Consider the following 7,029-nt stretch of genomic DNA (forward strand, 5'->3'; position numbering starts at 1 on the left):
TAGATCTTTTCTTCGAGAGATCAAGACAAGGCTTGTAACACTTCTTCCTCCATATACCTTGATTAGCTTCCTACACCAGGAATAGATGTAGAACTGCTTTCCTGGAGCCAGTTTTTTGACAAAACGAAACTGTCAGACAAAGAAAAGATACGGGTGAGGTTGCACTTTTGTTATCCAGGTGATCACGCACAAAATCATCCCCTTCCTTCCTTATCAAACAGTGATCCAGAAGCTAAACAGCCCCTATTATCTGCTGTTCAAATAATTATTTTATGATTGCAGCAGCAATACAGTGCTAAATGCACAGCTGAGTGGCTAAATTCACACAACACAACTAATCTTATTGTAATCAATAAACTACAATGAAGCCAATGTGAGGCCAAATACAGGTAGTCCTTAACCTACGACCACAATTCAGCCCAAAAATTCTGTTGTTAAGTGAGACATTTGTTAAGTGAGTTTTGCTCCATTTTACAGCCTTTCTTGCCAGAGTTGTTAAGTGAATCACTGTCGTTGATAAGTTAGTAATACGGTTGTTAAATAAATCTGGCTTCCCCCTTGATTTTCCTCGGTCAGAAGGTTACAAAAGGGGATCACATGACCTTGGGACACAGCAACTGTCTTAAGTATGAGTCAGTTTGCCAAGCATCTGAATTTTGATCATGTGATCATGGGGATGCTACAAAGTTGTTAAGTGTGAAAAACGGTCATAAGTCACTTTTTTTCAGTGCTGTTGTAACTTTGAACAGTCACTAAATGAACTGTTGTAAGTTGAGGACTAATGTGCAAGTAAATAAGCATACAAACAAGATCAGGCATATACAGAATAATACTTGATGTGTTAGGGCTGATTGTACTCCTGTTCAGTTTTATGTCATTAAACTGGTGCATACATTTAATCACATCAGTTGGCAAATTCATCACACTAGGCTTTAAAACATCTCTTTAGTAACAGCAAGAAAAAAATTGCAATCTTCATTTTTTAAAATTAGAAATACAACCAATCCTGCAAAACAATACAAACAATCCTGCAAATCAATACTATTATTTAAACCACCAAAGCAGGAAAAGAAAATGTGTGGCCTACCAGATACTGCTGAATTATAACTCTAGGCTGTTTATATATAATCGGGTTAACAAGTATTTATTGAATAAATCACAGTTATCTGGGTTTTGCAACACGCTAAACTATTAAGCATAGTTTACTTATCACAATGGCTGAGTTCATACAAAATACTAAGCCACAACAGAAAGACTCTATTGTGTCTTAATCCAGTCTTAGTCTCCTGCAATACTGCTGTGCTGGCTGGAAATTTAGGGATGTCAATTCAATTGAAACACACTATGCTAATAATTCTCTATGTTAATAATTTGTCTAAAACAATATTTTTATTGCTCCATTTGTTAATGAAATTAGGGAAGCCAAAACAATAATCAAACTGTATGCTAGGTAAGGTTTTCCTCATTATATTTTGGCAGCTCCAAATGAAATTACAGAACAGTGGAGTAAAATTCTACGTTTAATCTACTTCAGGGAACATAGGTAATTCTCTTCCTCTCTTGCTCCCTCTCAATTAAAACAGCAAAATACCTGGGACTCTAGAAACTGATCAACCATTAAGATTTGTAGATCACTGGGCATCTGAATTAGGGTCCTGATCTCATTGCAGCACATGACCTATGCTTGGGTTTGAATGACACATGCAAGCAGAAAGCAGAAACTATATTTTAACCCACTTATTTTAGGCTGTGGTTGTACTTCAAAATATTCATTAAATTAACCCTGGAAAGTTAACCATGTGTAAGCAAGTCCTACAAGCACATTGGAACTCCTAAAAACAGAAAATGGAAAAATAGACAGTTAAGGGTAAGGCTTATCTTTAACATAACTTTAACCTTAAACTGTTGACTTCACCCCATTCCTAAGAGGTAAGGAGCGTGTATAAGCGCACCAGAGTGCCTTCCGTCCCTGTCCTACTGTACCCATTTATTCGTACCCATTTCCTGTATTAATATCCATGTTTATACTTATTCCTGTTTTATGATACATGTTTGACAAACTATATAAATAAATATATATTTTTTAAAATTCTTGATTTTTTCCCCTCCCACACAAATTTTGTAGTTATTTTGTCCAAGTTATTAAAGAATTTCTTATCTAATTTTATTGGTATTGTTTGGAATAAATAAAGGAGTCTTGGCAGTATATTTGATTTTATCACTGCAATTCTCCCCAACAATGACAGTTTTAATTTCTCCCATTTTTCCAGATCCTCTTTTATTTTTTGGACCAAAGGTCCATAGTTATTTTCTTTTATCGTTGCACTTCTGGCTGTCAAATTTATCCCTAGGTATTTCACCTTTTTGACTACCTGTAATCCTGAATCTTTTGCTAATTTCTCTACTTATTTTGCTATTATATTTTTTGTTATCATTTTAGTCTTTTCTTTGTTAATTTTTAAGCCCGCTACATTTCCAAATTCCTCTATCTCTTTTATTAATTTTGGTGTTGTTTTTATTGGATCTTCTATGAAGAAAACAAGGTCGTCCGCGAAAGCTTGGACCTTGTATTCTTCTTTTTTTACTTTTATTTCTTTATTTGACCTAATTCTAATTAGCAAATTTTCCAGAGTCAAAATAAAAAGTAATGCGACAGCGGACAATCCTGCCATACGCCTTTATTTATTCCAAAGAATTTTGTTGGGTCCTCATTTACTAATATGCTTGCCTTTTGATTCATATATATTGACGATATCATTCTTGTAAATTTCTCTCCGAATTTCATGTTTTTAATTTGATGTATCATGAACTGCCAATTAACTTGATCGAATGCTTTTTGTGCATCCAGAAATATCAGTGCTACCTGTCTCTCTGGATGCATCTCATAGTATTCTAAAACATTAATTATCATTCTTATATTGTTTTTTATTTGTCTTGTTGGCAAGAAACCGTTTTGATCCTGATGTATTCTGTTGTTTAGTATTTTTTTCATCCTATTTGCAAATATGTTCCTGGAAAATTTTGTAGTCAGTATTTAATAAAGAGATCGGTCTGTAATTTTTTATTAGTGTTGTATCTGCTCCTTCTTTTGGTATCAGGGAGATATATGCTTCCCTCCATGTATTTGGTAGCTTTGCCTCCGTCAATGCCTCATTATATATTTCTAATAATATCCCATTTAGTGATTCCCCTAAACTTTTATAAAACTCCGTTGGTAGACCATCAGTCCCCGACGTTTTATTATTTTTTTGGTCTCTTCAATGCTTCTTTTAACTCCCCTATAGTAATTTCCTTATCTAGTAACTCTTTTTCTTCCTCTGTTAATGTTGGCATCCCTTCCCCACTTAAATATTGTTCTATTTCCTCCACTGTTACTTTATCTTTCTCATAAAGCTCTTGGTAGTATTGAATTATTATTTCCTTTTTCTTCTCTAAACTCTGTTGGATTATACCCTTTTTATCCTGTAATTTCTGGATTATTCTTTTTTCCCTTTCTTTCCTCAACCTATACGCCAACCACCTCCCAGGCTTATTTGCATGTTCAAAATAATTCTGCTTTATGTATTTCAATGCCATTGCGTATTTCCCCTGTTCTAATATGTTCAGATTATATTTCGCTGCTGTCCAATTAACTCTAATTTGTTCATCTCCCAGGTTCTCTTGTAATTTTCTTTCCTATTTTTTAATTTCTTCTTGTGCCTTATTGTATTCTTTTTGCCTTTCTTTTTTCCGTTTTGCATTATAGGCTATCGTTAGACCTCTCATATACGCCTTAGTTGTGTCCCATAGGTTTTGTAGGGAGGTATGTTGTTTTATATTTTCCTTATAGAACAATTCTAATTCCTTCTCCATGTACTCCTTATATTCCTTTTCTTTCAATAGCTGTATATTCATTGTCCATCTACTTTTTTTTCTCTGCCGTCCCTTCCATGTCAACATTATTGGGTTGTGATCAGCCCACTTGTTAGACAATATTTCTACTGTTTCTATTTCTGGCATCAATGTATTAGTTACCCATGCCATATCTAATCTGGACCAGGACTTATGTGGGTTAGAATAGTATGTAAAATTTTTAACTTCCGGATTGTGAAATCTCCAACTGTCTACCATATTTAATTTTTCTATCAAATCTATAAAGGTTCTAGGCAATACATTTTTCTTATTTTTATTTCTCTGGCCACTTTTATAATCCTTTCTTACGTCCATAATCGCATTAAAGTCTCTGATCAAACATACATTTTCCATTTTTTGTTCTATTATTTTCTCATGCACTTTTTCATAAAATTCTGATTGTCAACTATTTGGAGCATATATAACCACCAATAAGATGTTTTTATAGTTGAATTTTACCTCTATCATCACTGTTCTCCCTACCGAGTCTACATATTTTAAATTACTACCTATTCCTTCTTTAACATATACCACAACCCCTCTTTTTTTCTCCTCAGCTAATGCTGCATATGCTTTACCTAACTTTTTATATTGTACATATTTTTTGTCTTGTTTTCTTATGTGTACCTCCTGGAAGCACATAATATTTATTTTTTATTTCAAAACTTTTCTTAAAATCTGGTGTCATTTGGATGGTGAATTGAGACCGTTTACATTCAGAGACATAATTTTTAGGTTTTGTTCCATTTCTTAGTGGTTTTCCTGTTTCTTTTTTGTTTCTTCCTGTTCATTTTTGCCTCTTGTTTGTATTTCTTCTTCCTCCTGAATCTCTCCTTCCTCCTCTTTTTCTCCTTCCTTTGGCGCTCTTTCACGTTCTCGTCTCTGTTTTCCTTTGGTGTTCTGTCCCAACTCCTCTTTACTACTACTTGTTGTTTCAATACCCATCACTTGATCATGCAAGTTCCTTGTTTTACTTTGTGAGTCCACCCTTATTTTCTTTCCCTACCATGTTACCAGCATTCCTTCTGGTGTTATCCATCTAAAAGGTATATATCTCTTGTTTAGTAACGTGGCCAAGAATCAGTACCCTTTCCGCAGCTCTCTTATTCTTTTTGGAATTTGCTTCAACGTAATTATTTCTTTGTTCCTATAAAACATAGGATCATCCTTTGTTATTTTGTATACAATGTCTCTAACTTTCCGTCTCACAAATCTTACATGCACCTCCCGGGGTAATTTGTTTTGTCGAGCATAATTTTATTATTTCATCCTTCTCTCTTTGGAGGGCATCTGCTATCATCTCTGCCATTACTAACGTTAGGTCCTCCTCTCTGTCTTCAACCATGTTTTGAAAACATAAGTAAAATGCAGCTATTTCCATCTCCAATTGCACCACAATATTTCCTAATTCTTTATTTAGTCCCATCATTTTTAAATCTAGAGATTCCAATCTTTCTTCTGTCAATTCTGTTTTCTTTTCTATAGCTATTATCCTTTGATCATTTTTTTTAATAATTTCTTGTATCAAGTCCATCTTTTCGTCTATCTTCTGAATATCACTTTTTACCTCTCTCTTAACCTCGTCCATGTCCGTCCTGGCTTCTTCGTGGTTCCTAGTCATGGATTCCTGCATTTTAACCATAGTTTCTTGTATCATCATAAGTGTGGCCTGCATTGTTGGCATACTTAATGCAGTAGGCTGCTTCTCTGATGAAAACATTACCTCTAAAGTCCTCTGTGTCACTGGGGAGGCCGATGGTCCAGTTAGTATTGATGCGGTTTTCTTCCCTGTTTTCACCGTCGTTGTGGTGGTACTAGTCATCTCCTTAAGTATTCTGTATTGTTCCACCAAAATTTTATCTACACTATGCTAATAATTCTCTATGCTAATAATTTGTCTAAAACGATATTTTTATTGCTCCATTTGTTAATGAAATTAGGGAAGCCAAAACAATAATCAAACTGTATGCTAGGTAAGGTTTTCCTCATTATATTTTGGCAGCTCCAAATGAAATTACAGAACAGTGGAGTAAAATTCTACGTTTAATCTACTTCAGGGAACATAGGTAATTCTCTTCCTCTCTTGCTCCCTCTCAATTAAAACAGCAAAATACCCGGGACTCTAAAAACTGATCAACCATTAAGATTTGTAGATCACTGGGCATCTGATTTAGGGTCCTGATGTCATTGCAGCACATGACCTATGCTTGGGTTTGAATGACACATGCAAGCAGAAAGCAGAAACTATATTTTAACCCACTTATTTTAGGCTGTGGTTGTATTTCAAAATATTCATTAAATTAACCCTGGAAAGTTAACCATGTGTAAGCAAGTCCTACAAGCACATTGGAACTCCTAAAAACAGAAAATGGAAAAATAGACAGTTAAGGGTAAGGCTTATCTTTAACATAACTTTAACCTTAAACTGTCTACTGTTGACTTCACCCCATTCCTAAGAGGTAAGGAGCGTGTATAAGCGCACCAGAGTGCCTTCCGTCCCTGTCCTACTGTACCCATTTATTCGTACCCATTTCCTGTATTAATATCCATGTTTATACTTATTCTTGTTTTATGATACATGTTTGACAAACTATATAAATAAATAAAAATAAATAAGGTTGCCTTCTGGATGGGGTCAGTGGTGAAATCCATTTTTTTTTTACTACCGGTTCTGTGGGCGTGACTTGGTGGGCGTGGTATGGCTTGGTGGGCATGGCAGTGAAAGGATACTGCAAAATCCCCATTTCCTCACCACTCCTGGGAGAAGGATATTGCAAAAACTCCATTCCCACCCCACTCTGGGGCCAGCCAGAGGTGGTATTTGCCGGTTCTCCAAACTACTCAAACGTTTCCGCTACGGGTTCTCCAGAACCTGTCAGAACTTCCTGGATTTCACCCCCGGATGGGGTCGACTCCCAGCATTTGTTTGGAAATTAAATTGGGCACCTCAGGCAGCAAATGGGTGAGCAAAGGCATATAATTTACACAGGGACTTCTTAAAAAGAATTTCAACAGCACTGCCAACACTGAGCTTGTTGATCAGAAAGGTCGGCAGTTCGGTGGTTCGAATCCTAATACAGGTCTGCTGCGTGAGCAGGGGGTTGGACTAGATGACCTCCAAGGTCCCTTCCAACTCTG

The sequence above is a fragment of the Pantherophis guttatus genome, chromosome 3 (genome assembly GCF_059756535.1).
Source record: "Pantherophis guttatus breed Tessera chromosome 3, ASM5975653v1, whole genome shotgun sequence".
Taxonomy (NCBI): domain Eukaryota; kingdom Metazoa; phylum Chordata; class Lepidosauria; order Squamata; family Colubridae; genus Pantherophis; species Pantherophis guttatus.